Raw genomic sequence first — 19,821 nt, 5'->3', positions numbered from 1 at the left:
CTGGTTTCTGTTTGCTCCTCTGCCAAAAGCTTTCTGGGTTGTTTTTTAAATGGGTTCTTATTTTTAATTAAAGGAGATTAAATTCTCATTTGGCTGGTTCATTTAGATTGTTTTATTCTAGTTTTATATCCACCTTATTCCAGCATGAGTTACACTAAACCACACTAAACCTCTTTTAATCCAGTGGGTTTAACAAATTGGGTTAAAAAGGGTTGTTGTTGTTTTTTAAAACAGTGCCGCTTAATTGTTCTGCTTTTTTTTTGCCTCCTGGAGTCCTCTGTGTTGCATCCATTGTTAGTGCTACTCAGAGTAGGCCCAATGAAAATAATGGGAGTGATTAATTTCAGAGTTTGTATTCTAACATAGCTGGATACGGCTTTGTCTTCTTAGAAAACCTTTGTGGACTATAATTTATCAGATGCATGAAGTGTTATTCTTGGGGGGGGGGGTAGGCAGAGATGGATAGATGTATGGATAGATAGATGAGAGGGAGTTGTAAACAGTGAGGTTGGAAGAAAATGAAATGCAGAAAATTACATGATTAACAGTGGCCATTCATGAAAAAAGTTGTTGGTAATGCATACATCTTGGTATTGGTAAGCCAGTCAACACATGGAGGGCAATAAAACTCAGTTGTCCTAATTCAGTCCACAAGCGATAGCACTGAACCTCTTGATGTGCTGTAATTGAGCAGTTTCACATTGCAGTTTCCCTTTGCAAAGGCCACCTTAAAGTCAGTTCCAGAGAGTCCCTGAAGGTTGAAATGTCCACACCCACACACCCACACACACACACCATTTTTATTGTTGTTGCCATTTCTGATATCAAATTTTTGTCCTTTTATTATTTTGCATAGAGACTCACCTGCCGGGCCTTATATAGAGTGCAGCGCAGAAAGACATTGCTGGTGGATAATGGCATAAGTTAGGCTGAGCAAGTGAATTAATCCCTGGTATTGTGGATGCTGCTGCTAGGTCCTATACTAATGTTGTCAAAGTACAAACAAGGACAGAGATGGTGTCAGTTTCCATTGCTCTCTGTATCTCTGTTATATGGCCATAGCTCAGTAGTAGAACGTCTGCCTTCTATGCAGTAGGTCCCAGGTTTAGTCCCCAGCATCTCCAGGTAAGACCAGAAGGGATTCCATGTGTGGAATCCTGGACAGCTGCTACCAGTCAGTGTAGACTGTACTGAGCTAGATGGACCGATGGTCTGACTCAGTTTAGGGCAGCTCCCTATTATATTCCTGTGGTCTGTTGATGGTGGCAAGTAGCATTAGGATGGGGAAACTCTCTGTAATCAATTACAGGGCTGCCACCCAAGGCCTCTGGGAGGGAAGAGTCATTGTCCAAGATCGGTTGTAGGCTATTGATTATTGTTTTAAATGGGATGAATAGCAATTATTAATCCCGGCTAATAATAAGTGTTATGTAGTGTAGTTTCACCCTGGGCCAACAGGGGGATACTGTATATAGTTTTCACTCAGGTCTGTAGATAGTTTTCACTCAGGTCCGCGGCAGTTATTTTAGGCGGGAACTCTGGGCTGTGGTGGTTACAATGTTGACAGCCGGCTGCCTATAAATACAGGCCGGCTGAGCTGTTCTCAGTCAGTTTTATTCCAGCTTACCACAATAAAGAGCTACTTGAAGAAATCGCTGTGCCGGCTGCTATGTCAACCCACAACTTAACACTGGCGACGAGGATGGGATGGATGGACATCAGAGCACAGCCAGATGCGGCCAGCCTCTGAACTAAGCCGAATCACTGAGCTGAATCACAGAGCGAAATCACTGAGCGAAATCACTGGGCAGAACCAATTCAGAGCTGACTGTTCTGGCTAGAGCACTGTGTTCCATCCATCGCCCTTCACGCCGGCATCGGAATCATGGCTTCACTTGTGCCTCTACCGCCGTTTGCGCCAGCCTCTGAATCATGGGACTCCTACCTCGCTCGGTTTGACTGCTACCTCCAAGCCAACGAGCTGACAGCAGTATCAAAGGATCGGAAGCGGGGCCTATTCCTCAGCCTCTGTGGGTCTGAGGTGTTTGAGACGGCCCGAGCGTTGGTTGCGCCTGAAGCAGTCCAGGCAACACCATGGGACACGATCCAAGAGAAGCTCCGCAACCACTACGCACCAAAGCCGTCCAAGATTGCTGCCCGCCATGCGTTCTACCACCGGAACCAGGCAGAGGGGGAGTCAATCAACAACTACACCACCGCCCTGCGACAGGCTGCAATGCACTGTGAGTTCCGAGACTTAGACGATGCCCTGATGGATCGAATCGTCTGCGGGGTCCGGGACATCCATCTGCAACGGCGCCTCCTAGCCAAGCCAGACCTCACGCTACAGAAAGCCATTGAGGAGGCTGTGGCCTCAGAAGCTGCTGAACGCTCCGCCCAGGAGATCCGCAAGTCCAGCAGCCCGCGTCTTGCTAGGGAGCCAGTTCCGGTGCATCATGAAGAGGCCAGCAGTGAGGAGGCATCCTCCAGTGAAGACGATGACGTGCACCAGACAAAGCGGGAGCGCAGGAAGTTCCAACAGAAGTCCAAGGGCCAACCGGAATGTGCTGGCTGCGGAGGCAACCATTCCCGTGCCAAGTGTCGATTCAGAGACGCCATCTGTAGGAAGTGTTCCAGAAGGGGCCACATCGCTAAGGTCTGCCGATCGGCTCCGTCTGACACCCCCCCTTCATCGACTCGCAAGTCCAAGTCTTCACTCCAGTCTGCCAAGGAAAGTTGTTTCGCTCTCACCAACTGCCGCTGCCCGTCTGGAACCACGATTGGCCAAACCGACTCGCCTACGCGACACAAGCTGAACGTCACGGTGCTCATTGAAGGAGCTCCATGTGACATGGAGATCGACACCGGGTCTGCCCTGTCCATCGTGTCATGGAGCACCATCAAAAGACTGGTACCCAGAGTGTCCAAAAGGCAACTCGACTCTCACCGTGTACACCTGAGAGACTACCAGGGAAACGACATTCCCGTGGTAGGCGTTGGCCGGTTCCGGATCGCCTTCAAGGATTTTTCGGGCCTGCTCCGGTTGGTGGTGGTCGAAGGTCAGCGGCCAAGCCTCCTAGGGCTAGACTGGTTTGATGCCCTCGGCCTGGAAGTCACCGGCATCAACTGCATCTCTAACGCAGAGACTGAGGGTCTGGTCAAAGACTTTGCCGAGGTTTTTGACGGCACCTTGGGCCAATATACAGGTACGCCCATCTCCTTTAGCCTTGATCCACAAGTCGCCCCCATCAAGCTAAAGCCACGCCGGGTTCCCTTTGCTCTCAAGGCTAAGGTGGACGAACAACTGGACAAACTGATCGCCCAAGGAGTTTTGGAGCCGGTTGACCACGCAAAGTGGGAAACCCCCATCGTCACGCCTGTCAAGCCGGATGGGTCGGTGAGAATCTGCGCTGACTACAAGTGCACGATCAACAAGGCACTTCAGCAGCATGCTTATCCGGTTCCTGTTGTCCAACACCTGCTGCATTCCCTGGGTGAGGGTAAGGTCTTCGCTAAGCTGGACCTTGCCCAAGCCTATCAACAACTGCCAGTCGATGATGCCACTGCTGAAGCCCAGACGATCGTCACCCACCGGGGGGCATTCCGTTGCCGCCGGTTGCAGTTCGGGGTGAGTGTGGCTCCTGGCATCTTCCAAAGCCTTATGGAGCGTCTCCTGCAAGGGTTTCCGGGCGTGGTACCATATTTTGATGACGTCTTGGTGTCTGCAGACTCACACCAGCAGCTGTTCGAGCGCCTCCGTGCCGTGCTGACCAGGTTCCAGGAGGCCGGGCTCAAGGTAAAGAGGGAGAAGTGCCAGATCGCCGTTCCACAGGTAGAGTTCCTGGGCTATCTTATCGACGCCTCTGGTCTTCATCCAACCACATCCAAGATCCGCGCTATCCAGCAGGCCCCCACCCCAAAGAACAAAACGGAGTTGCAGGCATTCCTGGGGCTGCTGAACTTTTATAACATGTTCCTGCCCCACAAAGCCACAGTGGCTGAGCCTCTTCACCGACTCCTTAAAGAATGGTGCGCTCGACAAAATAGGCACTGGCGCGCCTGGACCGGGGAGACTGGCATGAGCGGGTCGCCGAATACTTGTTCGTGCAACACATCACCCCTCATGCGGCCACAGGGAGGAGTCCTGCTGAACTGCTTATGGGCCGCCGCCTCAGGTCACCGCTCGACCGGCTACACCCAGACTTTGCCGTGGCTGAACCCCCAGGCTGTGCCAACGCACCACGGTCATTTGTCCCAGGAAACCAGGTCTTTGCCCGGAACTATGTGGGGGACATCCCTTGGGTGCCAGCCACAGTAGTGGGAGTCACTGGACCTCGCTCGTACCAGGTGGCACTCGAAGACGGACGCTTGTGGCGACGGCACATAGACCAGCTTAGGCGCAGGGTTGGGGACTTGGACACTACCGAGGTGCCCCCAACTGCGCTTGCGGCTCCAGAAGAGACACGTACAGATGGCGAGGCCCCACCTACACCTCCCTCGCGAACTGCCAGCGTGGAGCCGAACCAAGCCGTTTCTGAACAGACTCAGACCACTCCACTTGCGGAGGCTCCACCCACAGCAGCGGATCCAGGGGAGTTGGTTCCAACGCCACCTAGGGTCGCACCACAGCCTCAGCGAGAACTGTGTGGCCCTCCGGACTTGGCTACCAGTCCCCGGCGGTCTGGCAGAGTTTCCAAGCGCCCAACGTATTTAAAGGACTATGTTGTTGGACAGGTATCACTGTTGGTCTAAGTATGGGAAATGTAACCGATATGCTTTTGTGCTTATTTGAACCATTACGCGTAGTGCTGTATATAAGGAAACCATTACGATTGTAACTAACGCCTTATCTCGGTGGGGAGGGGTGTTATGTAGTGTAGTTTCACCCTGGGCCAACAGGGGGATACTGTATATAGTTTTCACTCAGGTCTGTAGATAGTTTTCACTCAGGTCCGCGGCAGTTATTTTAGGCGGGAACTCTGGGCTGTGGTGGTTACAATGTTGACAGCCGGCTGCCTATAAATACAGGCCGGCTGAGCTGTTCTCAGTCAGTTTTATTCCAGCTTACCACAATAAAGAGCTACTTGAAGAAATCGCTGTGCCGGCTGCTATGTCAACCCACAACTTAACAATAAGAATGAATTATTGTTTTGAATTTCAGCGCTAAAATTTATTCTAATTCCAATAATAATTCTAATAATAATAATAATATGATCCTATAAGTGTTGCTGTATAGAGTACAAGGGAACAAGATCTCTGCCTCAATGAGCTTACAATATAAAATTTGGCATGGTGAGTGGGAAGAGAAATGGGGCTCCCACTCACGTTTGTAGGGATTAACTGTGTGGTTCCTTTCTTTACCAATGTTTATCTTTAAATTTATTACATTTTTAATTACATTTATATCCCACCACCTTGCCCTATATATGCCCACTCAACCGCTTTGGTCTGCAGAATATGTTGCTCTTTTCTTGCAAATCTTAATGGAGTGACCTGGGAGCGTCTCCCATGCTCCCTTAGTAATGCATCACAATTTACCACCATTAAAAAGAGGTCTATTGCAGGGAATTTAAAGTGGTAAATACCACAAAAGACATACTTTTTTTTATAGCCAGATGTAACCTGGTTTTCTTCTTCTGAGGGACTCATGCCTGCTTCTCTTGAGGCAGGATCAGTTGTTCCTTTCCCCCTCTTTTCTTTCCTCTGCCTTTGTGCTCCATTCTACTCATTGCCGTGTTCCTGGAGAAGGGAGGGGGGAATTGGTTAACTGTAATAAAAGCAAGAAACACTTGATTCGCTGTGTGCAATAAATTATCCACTCCTTACCCATTGAAACCTCTTTCTGGGGAAACTTGAATCTTCTTGCTGCAGATATATAGATGTTATTTGACTGGATGGGGTTTGGAAAGGAATCCTAGCTATTAAGCAACGTATTGAAAATGATTCCACCTTGCCTATTGTGGAATTGAAGGAAAGGTTCAGACTCAAAAGCTAAGAGGCAATTAGCTCAAGTTCATGAGCTCACAATTTTCTGGCCTTTTATCTAAACTGCCTCCACTTAAAGCCACTGGCAGCACGGGAAGGACGATAGATGGGCCCAGGCAATATAGTGATGCTAGCCCAGAAAGTGTTATAAATTGTAAGGTGCAGATGTGGCAAATTTAACAGTTTCCTATCATGATCATGGGTTCGTCGTGGTGTGTGGTGTGTGTTTATTCCTCTCTCAAGTGTACTTTAAGAAGAAGTGGACAGTTTATAGAGACGGTGTGTCCCAGTGCTTATAAGCACAGAGCTATCAGCTGGAGGTCGTCTCTTCCTGCTATCTTATAGCTGTCGCCTTTAATGGAACATCCAAGTAGATTAAAAGCAGCAGCAACCGCCAATCAGAATCCAGCTGAGACAGACAAGGAGGCAGTCTCAAGGAGGGGAAAAGCCAGTGCAGGCTAGCTCTTAAAGGCAAATGGAAAACTGCCCCACCAACCACAGTCTGCCCTCAACCATCCCCATTGGACTCACTTCTTACTTACAACCATCACTAGCTTCCTTCTCCTCAGTAGAACTCAGCAAGCAGGATGATGGGGGCAAAACCAGAATGCACTGGTTCTGCCTGTCATTAGGTCTGGGTCCACCTATTCTTTGGGCTCCTAGTATTCTGCCCCAGTAGTCACAGTGGGCCTCAGCCACCCCTAGGAAGAGCTGAGCTTTTTTTTGATGGTGGGACATGTGTCTTCCTAAGATCTGCCAGGAGATGGTGAGGGGCCTGGAGACCAAGTCCACTAAGGAAGGGTTGAGGAAATTGGATATGTGACTTAAGAGGCAATACAAGTGCCATCTTCAAATATTTGTAAGGCTGTCACATAGATGATGAAGTGTTTTCTGTTGCCCCATACAGGAACATAGGAAACTGCCTTATACTGTGTCAGAACATTGGCCATCTAGCTCAGTATTGTCCACACTGACTGGCAGCAGCTCTCCCGGGTTCAGACAGGGGACATTCCCAGTCCTGCTTAGAGATGCCAGTGATGGGACCTTCTGCATGCAAAGCAGATGCTGTACCACTCAGCTATGCCCCATCTGGAGAGTGAGATTCGAATGAACGGGTTCACATTAAAAAAGAGTGGAACTTTGATTAAACTTCAGGAAGAACCTCTCCTTTATTAAAGCTTTTAAAAGGAAGGCCACGGATGAGAGATGCTGTTGCAACGGACTTGCTCCATTGCCAGGAGTCAGAAGTAGGTGATTGTGATTCTGTGCTTTATGATTAAGTGTGGGCATCTTCCACAGCTGTTCAGAAAGGGGGACAGTGGTGCTCTCCCTTCTGGCCAGTGAAGGCCTACATCAAGAAGGAGCTCACATCACCAAAAAGAAGGTCTTCTCTGGCCTTTGAAAATGCCAGTCATATGCAGGACACTTCCATTTCACCTTTTTATTGAGCATTTTTTAGATGACTTGGCTACATAAAGGATAGTTGTTCCAGTTTGTTTGCAGGGAAGTTTGATGATAAAGCCACTTTCCTTATTGCAAAAAGTCTTGGGGAAGCAGGTTTGTTGCATCAGAACTCTCAATCGGCTTTAATTTCACAACCTGAATTTGCTGGTATGTGATTGAATCTTACCTGAAAACAATGACAGTCTGGAAGTTCCCCCAGTTTCAGAAAAGTATCATTAAATAAATAAAGCTTTCAGTCTGGGTGCTTCTCCTTGGGTGCTTCAGAATTGCCAAGTTTGGACCTTCCTACTAAAACTGTCCTTTTTTCATGTCATCTGCTTTGACAATGTCATCTTACCCTTCTTAGAATAACTGTTCTAAGAAGTGTGACTGCGGTAAATGCAAATAGATAGGTTGGATATAGATATAGATATAGATATAGATATAGATATAGATATAGATATAGATATAGATATAGATATAGATATAGATATAGATATGGATAATATTACATTTATATCCCCCAAGGAAGTTCAGGTTGGCAATCCTGTGATGTAGGTTAAACTGGCCCAAGGTCACTCAGTCAACTTCATTTGTGGTCCTATAACCTGCAGGAGAGTTTATGGAGCAGGAGAAAGCTGATCATGGGAGGGCGTGGTGATGGCATTGGATAACACCTTACCTATCAGAGCAGGTGTGCTTTGTTTTTGCATCCTGCATAGTGAAGTGATAGCCTCTCCTTTGCTTCTGAAGTGGGCATGTTTGGACTTGCCCACACCGCTAGCAGCCAAATCAGCAAGGGGCTATCCCTGTTCAATATGGAAGGGGTGGGTGTGTATACCAGAACCCTTACTTAAAATATATGCAGCCAGGCTTAATGGGCCAGCTCTTTGCCTGCAGGCAACATGTTCAACCCCTCAGTTAACCACCACTTAGCATTCCCAACATGAGCAAGGTTTGTAATCCTTGACTTGTGATGAAATTCTTGGTACATCATCCACAACCTTGAGGGCCCCACAATGTCACCTTTGTACACTTCCACGTTTCTCCTTTGAGCAAAAAAAACAAAAGCTTTGCAGACTTGTGACAGCAGCAACATGGGAAGTTGCTTTCTGCAGTCAGACCATTAGTCCATCCAGCACAATATTGCCATGGCTGTCCAGGATTCCTCATTCACGGGTCTCTTCCAGCTGTAGGTTATGGGAATCGAACCTGTCAGTTCTTTCATTTTCAATGGGAGGGGGAATCCAGCCATTCTCGCAGAGGACGATGGATGAATTTAATATGCAGGTGGGCTGCGTCTCATGCCCTTTCGTAGGGAGAGGAGACTTAGCGATCTAATAGGAGTTTGTTCTCTCTTAAGCTCTTGCCGCCCTGCTTCCTGCCAGAATAGATTTCTCTCTTTTGATGTTAGTCAAATGTTAACAAATCATTGAAGTCAGAAATAAGGAGGGAGAAGCAGAAGGCAAGGAAGATACCACTGCCGGCCTTAATACTATGCTTTGTGGATATATATATATATATATATATATATATGACATCAACCCTCCTGCAGGCATGAATTAAAGATGAGAACTTAATAAAACTTGAACAGGGAAAAAGAGGGAGGAGAACCAAAATCTATAACATCTTCATTTCTGAGCAGACAGCACCACCTTTGCTTCGGCACAGTTTCCCTCTCTGTGCTTAAGAAAATCCTCGTGTGGTCTGCGAATCAAAAGTGCCCTCTGCTGGGTAATTCCGGGATGAAGGAATATTTCCAGAAAACATTTTCATTGTTGGCATCTGGAGTTGCTGAGGCTTTTTTTCCTGCCCCTCAGTGGAGAGTAGCTGGACTCTGTCCAAAATCCTCTCGTTGGTTTTGCCATTACGTGCCCTGTCGGCGGGTTAATACATAACCTATAAACTAGCATTGCTGTTGTTAGTGAATAAAAATAAAATCCCAGATCAAGCTTGAACACGGAGGCAGTTTTGAAGCAGGGGAGGCTGGAACAATAGGGCGAATGGAGCAGGTGCCATAACAAACTGCACCAGCCCCACTTACCTGCCTTTTACTTACAGACAGTCCAGGGGGTGTCACTGGCTGTCAAATTCCTCCTCCTTAGTCTCAGTGTTGCCTTTGCAAAACTCAGAAGGGAAGGAGAGTGGAGCTGAATCTAGCATCAGTTGCCTCCATCTGCCCGAAGCTCTGACTCCACCTGCCGCTGATGATGATGATTTATTACATTTCTATACTGCCCTTCATCCGAGGATCACAGGGCAGTTTAAAATATAAAAACACAAAAATACATACCGTGGTAACAAATAATACCCCCCAAACACAGTTTAAAAGGCCATATATTATTTAATTAGACAAAGGCCTGGGAGACAAGGAATGTTTTTGCCTAGCACCTAAAGATGTGTAATGAAGGTGCCTGGTGCACCTTCCTGGGGAGAGCATTCCACAATGCTACCGCAGAAAATGCCCATTCTCATGTCACCGCCCTCTAAACCTCACACAAAGAAGGGCCTGCAATGATGATCGTAGGGTGCCCCTACTGTTGGTCTTCCTGCCTTCACCAACCACCACTGCTGAAATGTGTTCTGAAGAGGAGGTCACACAGAGATTGCATAACGAAAACAACTTTAATACAAAACGGTTTGTGGAAGGAAAAACCATGTGTTAAGCTGCTGCCTTGAACACAGAACAGAAATTATAAAAGCTTGGTGCCTGAGCACTGACTCAGGCAGTTCCTGGTTTGGAAAAACCAGGAGGGCTTATACACTACAGTAGCCAAGATTGCAAAGGACTGAACTGTTGCAGAATGGTAGAAATCTTAGGATGATTGAGAGGACCTGTTCATTTTGTAATAGCTAAGTACGTATCTCACCTATAATATAAGAATTCTTGAGTTTGGGTCTTATCCATCACCATTTCCTAGTCTGCTGCATCCCTGCTGCCTTTCATGAATTGGATCACAATCAGGAATCTAAAGCAGCCTGCACAGAACATACCTCCCTTTTCAAACCATCAGTGCCTCCAGATCTGGAACTATCTTCCCTTTGATATTAGCAAAGAAACTACCTTTCTTCCCCCCCCCCCCTTTGGACACTGCCTAAGTTGGTAGTTCTTGGTCGTTCACTTGGTAGCTCTTAAATGGCTCAGTTGCAGCTCTTAGTTCATTCTGCAATTGGGCTAAGTATGATTTTGTTATTGCCATTTTTTATTTTTTAAAAAAACATGTTTTAATATGCCTTTGTTGCTCCCTGCCCTGTAAACTGAGGATAAGGTACAGCTTATAAATACTTTGAAATAAATTTTGAAAGACTCCCTAAAGGAAATATTAGTGAGGCCCCAATATACCGCATGTTCCTTCCTCGGAAGAAGGGGAGGAGCGCGTGAACAAGAAGTTTGTGAGCTCCCCATAAGCATCTGGTTGGCCACTGTGAGAGCAGTGGCTGAAATAGCTCAGCTGGGAGAGCATTTGACAGATGATCTAAAGGTCCCTGTTTCGATCTTGGCTTTCAGCAAATCCTTTAAGGGGAGAGATGTAGCTCAGTGGTAGAGCACTTGCTTTGCACGTAGGAGGTCTCTGGTTCAGTCCTCAGCATCTCCAGATAACTCTAGGACTGTCGCCTTGTCTGAAACCCTGGAGAGTCACCACCGGTCAGTGTACACAACACTGAACTGGATGGTCTGACTAGGTGTAAGGCAGCTTCCTGCAGTGGCAGACTTTGGAACGTCAAATTTCAGTGGTGCCCTGTGTGATGCTAAAATTCGGCACACTCCCGTCTCTCTCACTCCATTCTATGGCATTGTTGTGGTGCCCCCTGCAGCACTACCCTAAAACCGTCTTTTCTTCCCGTGTTCCTAATGGGAGACTGGGCTCGATGGGCCTCTCACCCGATCCAGCAGAAATGCTCTTCTTAGGATCCTAAGATGTCTGCATTCTGAGCATGTCCTGAGTATGTGTTCAGTTCAGACAGTCAGAATACTGTCTGCCTCTAACACAGAGAGTTCTCTGCTTGGTTCCTCCCTAAGCCTGGAAGCAGTGCAGTCCAAATACGGCTTATTTCCTACCAAACTTTAATCCGTTTAGACCTTCTCCTCCTCTCCAGTGTCTGAATGCTGCATTCCTAATGGGTTTTGTACTCTTAGGAACAGGCCTAATCGATTTCAAGTCAAGCTAATATAATTCCACCTCCGTTCCAGGTCTAACAGCAGAGGAGAAGTGCAATCTTGGGGTTTTTTTGTTTTTTAAAAAAGAGGAAACACCCAAGCATCTGGCCAGATTGAAAAAAAGGGAGGGGGAGCTTTTTTGAAAAAGCACTGTTCGGTGCATTAGCAAGCAAGCATCATCTAGTGGCGGTGGCATTGTTTTCAATGGGATTGGGTTTTAGCTGTGAGCTAGGCTAGAATAACAGACTAATATTGTACACAAGGTTTGGTGACTGGGAGTGGCCGCCAAGACCATATAACACCGGTCCTGAAAGACCTACACTGGCTCCCAGTACATTTCCGAGCACAATTCAAAGTGTTGGTGCTGACCTTTAAAGCCCTAAATGGCCTCGGACCAGTATACCTGAAGGAGCATCTCTACCCCCATCGTTCTGTCCGGACGCTGAGGTCCAGCTCCGAGGGTCTTCTAGCGGTTCCCTCACCGCAAGAAGTGAGGTTACAGGGAACCAGCCAGAGGGCCTTCTCAATAGTGGCACCCACCCTGTGGAACGCCCTCCCATCAGATGTCAAGGCAATAAGCAACTATCTGACTTTCAGAAGACATCTGAAGGCGGCACTGTTTAGGGAAGTTTTTGATGTTTGAGGTTTTATTGTGTTTTTAATATCCTGTTGGAAGCAGCCCAGTGTGGCTGAGGATGCCCGGCCAGATGGGTGGGGTATAAGTAATAAATTGTTGTTCTTGTTGTTGTTGTTGTTATGTTGTTATTTGCAGCTGCAGCATGTAGAGCTGGGGGTGGGTTGCAGCTAGCTAATGACAAGGTTCCAGAGCAAACTTCATCCTCAGTTAAAGTTTTCATCTGCATCCAATATAGGGTGTTAGTTAAAGTCACTTACAGGTATATGTGTCCTGTGGGCGAAGAAGAAGAAGAAGAAGAAGAAGAAGAGTTTGGATTTGATATCCCGCTTTATCACTACCCGAAGGAGTCTCAAAGCGGCTAACATTCTCCTTTCCCTTCCTCCCCCACAACAAACACTCTGTGAGGTGAGTGGGGCTGAGAGACTTCACAGAAGTGTGACTAGCCCAAGGTCACCCAGCAGCTGCATGTGGAGGAGCGGAGACGTGAACCCGGTTCCCCAGATTACGAGACCACCGCTCTTAACCACTACACCACACTGGCTTTGCAGTAACTTTCTACTAGCACAGAATTCCTGTGCTGAATTCTTCTGTCCTGCAGCATTTAGGCATGAGTCTTGCATTGCAGGGGGTTGGACGAGAGTCCCTTCCAACTTCCAAGTCTACAATTCTATGAACATTCAAACTTAGCCATCTAGCACAAGAGTGGACGGAGAACATTGGCTATAGCACATTGTTTTTCATTCTGTTCACCCCCCCCCCAAAAAAGGCAGTTTTCCTTCTCAGTTGCACAAAAATATCAACAGCAGATGAAGTGCTGGAGTGAGGCCATAACTCAGAGGCAGAAGGCCTCAGATTCAGTGCCCAGGCGGGTAGGCAGTAGCAAGTCTTACCTGACTTTCTGCCATGGGCATCGTTGTGGCATACTGGGAGGGGGAGCGGGAGGGATGAGGGAGTGGCGAGGTCATTGCAGTGTAAACACACTGGGGGAGCCAATCAGATGGCCTGTATGGTTCTCCCCCTCTCCATTTTATCCTTCCAACAGCCCTGCGGCGTAGGTTAGGCAGGGAGACGGTGACTGACCACCTAGCAAGCCTCATGTTGAATGGGGATTTGAACCCTGATCTCCCACATCCTCTTCCAACAATTTCACCTCTACACCATACTGGCTACATGGAAGCAGCAGCTATGATGGAGAAGCTTGGTGGGGGTTTTCCTGCAGTGTGGAAGAGGAGAGTTGGGGGCAGGAGCAGAGAATGGGTGGTGTTGGTGAGATGGCGAATGCAACTGCAGGTGACTGTGCACAGTGATAGACTCTTTTTTATGCAAAAAAGAAAAGAAATAGAAATAAATATTTTTGGACACACCAAATGATGAAGGATGTGAATATTTGCAGTGCAGTTTTGATAGTAACTGCAGCTTTGGCTTTCATGGGCAATGGATTGCATTCGTATCAAGGCAAGACAGCCTGACCTGGGTGGCTCTGTGGGTACCGCAGAGGTGCTGTGGGTTTGGAGCAAAGATCAAATTACCACTTCCTCTTTTCTTCACTTTCCCAGCAGATTTGTGTGTGTGTTTTTTTGTGTGTGTGCTTCATCCAGCATTAGTCCAGTGGGAGCAATGGCAACTAGAGACATTTCAGTTGATTGAATAAGATGGAGAGATTTTGAGTAGACAGCCGCTTGTTCACTTACAGAGTCTTCCTCTTTTTTGTCACAGCTGACGGGGTGTTGCCTTGTTTGATTCTGCAAATTGTCCTCATATTCCTCAGTGAGGTAATGTTTCATTTTTAGTTAACAGAATGCATTTTTGAAAACTACTTGTTTTTGTTTAGAGAAGTGAAACAGAGCCACATACTTTTCATCCATCCCCTCCCTCTTTGGTTTTCGAAAAAGTTCAATTCGTTTTATTCCTCTGTAAGAAGATTCCAGATATAAACAGGAACGTGTGTTCATTTACTAGCATGTTTTACTCAAGGAGGAAAGCATATTGGCTTTCCCCCTCTGTTCTGTTCTTGCCAACAAAGAATACTTGGTCTTTCTGAATGAATTAAACTCTGTGGGACTTAATTAAATTTATCCAAGATTCCTAAAGGAGCTGCATAAACCACTCACTAGGTTCCCATGACCCATTGGCTTATCTTATCCACCATTTCAGCATGGCTATTCTATTGATTGAGGGGTGGTTGTACATTACTACTCCTATGTACTAACATTTTCTTTAATTTGCTTTTTAAGACCTGTATGAAATTCTTTAAATGTATAGTGTCTGCTGACAGGCTTACAGTCTAATAGGCATGATATAAAAGGAAGAAGGGAGGGGGAAAGAAGGGGAGAAGAAAAACAACTTTTTTCATAGTGACATCAGTTTTTCTTTGCCTTTGGCAGTAGGTACAGTGGTGCCCCGCAAGGTGAATGCCTCACAAGACGGAAAACTCGCTAGACGAAAGAGTTTTCCGTTTTGGAGGTGCTTCGCAAAACGAATCTCCTATGGGCTTGCTTCGCAAGACGAAAATGTCTTGCGAGTTCCTGCAGTTTTTCCCCCTTCCCCCCTTTTCCTAAGCCGCTAAGCCGCTTATCAGCTGATCCGATAAGCCGATAAAAGCCGCTAATAGCGCTAATCCGCTAATCCGTCAATGGGCTTGCTTCGCAAGACGAAAAAAACGCTAGACGAAGAGAATCACAGAACGGATTCTTTTCGTCTTGCGAGGCACCACTGTACCTGCCAGTCCTAGTGAATTGAGCCATGCAATACATAGGAGCTCAGTACAGAGCTGCCTTGTACTGAGCTAGACCATTGCTCCGTCTAGATCAGTATTTATTGTCTGTACCAATGGTTCTCCAAGCATGTCCTCCTGGAGCAGAAATGGCGTGGAACCCCTGAAGGATGCTCACAGACCACAATTTGGGAATTCGTGATCTTTAGTGACTGGAAGCTCCTCTTCAGGGTTTCAGACAGAAGTCTTTTCCCAGCCCTACTTAGAAATCCCAGGGATTAAACCTGGTGTTTTGCATGTACAGCAGCTGATGTACCAGTGAGCTACGACTTCTCTGCTACAGGCAAGTGGAATAGCTTCTAATAGATGACATTAATGGTATTGTTTATCATGGGGGTAGAGAAACTCTGGCCTCTTATATATTGTGGGATTCCATCTGCCATCAGGCCCAGCCAACATGGCTGATGGTCAGAGATGATGGGAGTTATTGTCCAGCAATAGCTGGAAGATCAGAGGTTCCCACTACTGCCATAAGGAATATGAAGATCAAACAAGAAAATCAGAGAAGATAATGTGGTGTAGTGGACTAAGTAGACCTGTGTTCAAATCCATGTGCAGCTGTGCAGCTCCCTGGTTTTCTATTCAGCCGTCTTATGTATGCCATCTGGCATTCCATTGACGGAAGGTGAGATGTGATTGGGTGAAGGGGTGGTTCAAAAGATGCCTGAAGTTGTTCAATTCCAGAAACTAAGCAAGTCCAGACCTGGTCAGTATCTGGATGGCAGGTTGATTAGGAACCTCAGACTGCTAGCTCAACCCTGGTTTTAGCAGGGCTGCTTTTTAAAAGGAACAATAACAAATTCTGGGACGTTGTTGGAAACAAAAATGGCGATGGGGAGCACCTTCCCCATTTATTATCAAGGAAGGCCCACAAGGCCTCGCATGAACCATAGCAGGTGGGGCACCAGGTGGCCCTTTGCCAAAGTACCCTTCATCCTAGCGATGTTCATGTTTGAATTCCTTCAAGATGGGCTAGGAGAGGTCCCATCAATATTGGCATTCCACCGTCTCTTGAAGGCACACCTGTTTAGACAAGCATTCCCCTGATCTGCTGACTTGAACCTCCATCTTTAATTGCTGTTTTAACATTTTTTATGTTTGTGTCGTATTAATCAGCTTTATTGTACATTTTAATTGTGAATGCTTTTTAAGGTTTTGTTAAAATTGTTTTATAGAGTATAGTATAATTGATTGCAATTGACAGTACACACACAGAAGCATACACACATGTGCAAATGACACATATATTCCAAATTCTGCTCTCTCCCCCCATGAATTTTGTGCAGCTGGAGTGTCCTTGCCTTAATTTTGAAATACCAGTAGGAACTGATATAATCAAGAATCTAATCTCCTACAGATTGAGCTCCTTGCAGGTTTGAAGATTAGCAGCTCTTGGATTTGCAAAGCGCTGTGCTTCATAAGTGGCAAGCTCTTTTTCCCTGAGACCTGCAGCCTGTTAGTGGAGTGTGTTAAGCACATCTTCAGAGGCAGGATTCTCCTTGTCAAGACTACTTAACGGGCAGTTAAAACAAGTCACTTAAACCCTTCTGTGGCTGCTGTTTATTGAAAAGTGCTTGGCTCTCCAGCAAGCAAAGCTATTAATATGCTAAACCAGACCTGTGACTTAATTCTGATGCAAATAACTTATTTTAAAATCAGCATTGGATGAGACATTCTTCTCCTTCCCCCACCTCTCTGAAGATTTTTCTGCTGCTAGAATAGCCTCATTTCAGATGCCTTTTGTGGCCTCTCTTTTTTCTTGGAAGGCTGCCCCCGCCTCCACAGACACTCTCTTGGTGGTTCGCGCACTCCTGTTAATAAGTCTGCTGCTCCTTGAAATTGCATCAGGAGGTCAAGCTGCCAAGTGGACACCCACTTATAGTTTAATATGAGGTTAAATGCAGGTGGTGGTGCTTGAGAATCCCAGCTGGCATTTCTGCCCAGATGTGATTGTTATAAAGTCATTGCTAGGTGAGTATAGTTTTCGTCCTGCTGTTCTTTTAAAAAGTTAGGAGGACCTGGGCCCCGTTTTCCTGAGGCACTGACTGCCCTGGGAAGACAGGCAAACTAATGCCAGTATATTGGAAGAAGCAACGATCACTAGTGTCAAAGCATTGATTCTTCAACATCAACTTCGTTGGACTGGTAATGTTGTTCGGATTCCTGATTATCGTCTTCGAAAGCGACTGTTCTATTCCGAACTTAAAAATGGAAGGCATAATGCTGGTCATCAACAAGAGAGGTTTTAAGACTCTTTCAAGTCAAATCTATTTTTAAAAAAAGTAGTATATATACTGACAACTGGGAAACACTGGCCTGTGAGCGCTCCAGTTGGAGAACAGCCTTTACCAAAGGCGTCATGGATTTTGATGACGCTCGAACTCAGGACAAAAGGGAGAAATGAGCTAAGAGGAAGGTACATTTGGCGTCACCGTGATCAGCTCCCACCCAGAAACCTATGTCCCCATTGTGGAAGGACCCGTGGATCCAGAATTGGCCTCCACAGTCACTTATGGATTCACTATTAAGATTGTGTTCATGGAAGACAATCTTACTCAGCTATGAGTCATTGCCAAAGAAGAAAGAAAAAGCCTTTTCTCTGTTCCCTTTGCAGTCTCTGTGATCAATGCTTGCAGAGATCAGAATGGAGGCCTAATTCATGAATTAGGAGCTATGGGAAGAGCCAGTGTGGTGCAGTGGTTAGAGCAGGGAGGGGAAACCTGTAGCCCTCCCCTCAGGTTTTGGAATTGTTGGTAGTGTTGTTTTCTTGTTGTATTTATGTTGCTTTTGGTTTTATGGTTTTGTTTTGTGTTTACATTGTTTTATCATGTATTTTTGTAAGCTATCCACAAGACTTTAGATTAATGGGACAGCATACAAATGATGTTAATAAATTAAATGAAAGACAGTACATTATATGATGAATATCATACAAAACATTTGTCATTATATGACAAGTGGCAAATCACAATACTGTAGGCTGTGTGCAATGTTAGTAATACTCTGAGTAGACCCAATAAAATTAAAGGGCATTATTCTGCCTTGGTCAGACTACACCTGGAATGCTCTGTCCAGATAAGAATGTTGACAAGCTGGATCATGTATAGAGAGGTGTAGCCAAGATGATAAAGAGTCTAGATACCAAGCCTTACTTATGAGGAACAATTGAGGGAGTTGAGTATGTTTAGCCTGACATGACATGACAGCCATCTTCAAAGACCTGAAAGGCTGATGCATGGAAGATGGAACAAGGTTGATTTCTGCTGCTCCAGAGGGTAGGGCTCTAACCAATGGATTCAAATTACAATAAAGAAGGTTCTGACTAAACATTAGGAAGAACTTCCTGACGGTAAGAGCTGTTCATGGAACAAACTCCTTTGGAAGGTGGTAGACTCCCTTTCCTTGGAGGTTTTTAAACAGATGTTGGATGGCCATCTGTCAGGGATTCTTTGGCTGTGGTTCCTGCATTGCAGGGGGATGAACTAGATGAACCTAAGGGTACCTTCCTATTCTACAATGTTATGGCTAACTTAGATCCATCAATTTCAATGGGTGTCCTCTGAGTAGAACTTAACTGGATGCAACTCTGTGTTTTTAAATGCATTATGAGATATTTGGACCCATGGGAGCCACAGGTTATTTTTGGAAGAGTTGGGAAGTCATGTGGTGCCCGGGACAAGGATGCCCTCTTAATCCATGAAGCATCTTTTGGGCCTAGATTCACACAGGCAGCAGAAGGAGATGGTAGGAGTCCTGACATGCTATCAGGAATGGAACTGGAATCACTGAAGATTGCGGGTGGAAGATCACATTTGTTTAATGGGCCCCCTGTATTTAAAATCAAACAACCCACTTTGCATACATAAAATTGATCCTGCAGGGATTGGGACTGGCACTGGAATCTTCATTATGGATATTTTAGTTGTTTACTTGCAGGGAGATGGTGGGGTGTGTCCAAAGGCTCGAACAATTTCTGGGACTTGGTTCCATAGGTACCTGCAAGTATTCCTACAAGTATTCAAAGCATGGTCTATCCTACCGTGCCTATCTTTCTTATCAATGACTTCCTGCATCCATGTAATTAAATATTGCACTAGGGTCGCCCCCCCCGGCTTTGTTTTAAAAAATCTGTACCACTCTCTTCTTTTGTTATAAAACGGGGGAAATTGGCCATTAGCAGCTGAGTCAAAGTGTTTGTTCATTCAGCTGTTGAAGAGTAGCCCATCTATCTATTAATAAAAGGGGTGGGAGGGCAGAGAGAGGGAGAGAGACAAGCACATTTCGACCATCTGTCTCATTTATTGTCTTTTACCAAAAGCTACTTACAAGCCTTTATAATAGCTAACTTAAGGGAACATTTTCTCTCCCCCACCCTTTCCCCCATCACCATTTATGAAAGTCTCCCCCCTTTTTTTCTAAGTAAGCTTTTAATTTTAATTTAAAAATGGTTTCAGGATTGGATCCAATTATGCATCCTGTTGTTTTCAAACAGACAGATACAATTACTTGCGTCAAGCTCTTGGTTTTGGGGTTTAGTATCTACTGGATCATTTCCCCTTCCCTGGGTTTCTGAATTTTCAAACGCATTGCGAACTTGCAGTAAAATTGTTCTGGAAATGGATTTCATGTGGAATGATTAATAAATGAGGAACGTATTCGTCCATGGCCATTTAGAGAAATCAGGCCAGCAGCACACATTTAAATGAAAGCTGGTGGCTGATAACTTCAGCTCTGCTTCTACCTTTTAAGGAGGTGGTTGGGTCTGACTCTTTTTCTTGAAAGGTACTTGCAGGGAAGGGTCACAGCTCAGCGCTAGAGCATGGG

At 45.9% G+C, this 19,821-nt stretch overlaps 1 protein-coding gene and 1 long non-coding RNA gene across 11 annotated transcripts in view; both read left to right on the top strand.

The window, feature by feature from the left end:
- The window catches only part of FBRSL1 (fibrosin like 1), a 791,959-nt gene that overhangs the window by 254,435 nt on the left and 517,703 nt on the right, over positions 1-19,821 (top strand). The window lies entirely within an intron of this gene.
- Positions 403-8,498, top strand: LOC310693999. The gene is made up of 3 exons (XR_014519467.1): positions 403-1,423; positions 5,137-7,841; positions 7,907-8,498. It is a non-coding gene; the product is annotated as an uncharacterized lncRNA (long non-coding RNA).

This window comes from Podarcis liolepis (genome assembly GCF_965112155.1).
Source record: "Podarcis liolepis genome assembly, chromosome: 15".
In the NCBI taxonomy this organism is placed as follows: domain Eukaryota; kingdom Metazoa; phylum Chordata; class Lepidosauria; order Squamata; family Lacertidae; genus Podarcis; species Podarcis liolepis.
This window is presented reverse-complemented; position numbering and strand designations above follow the sequence as displayed.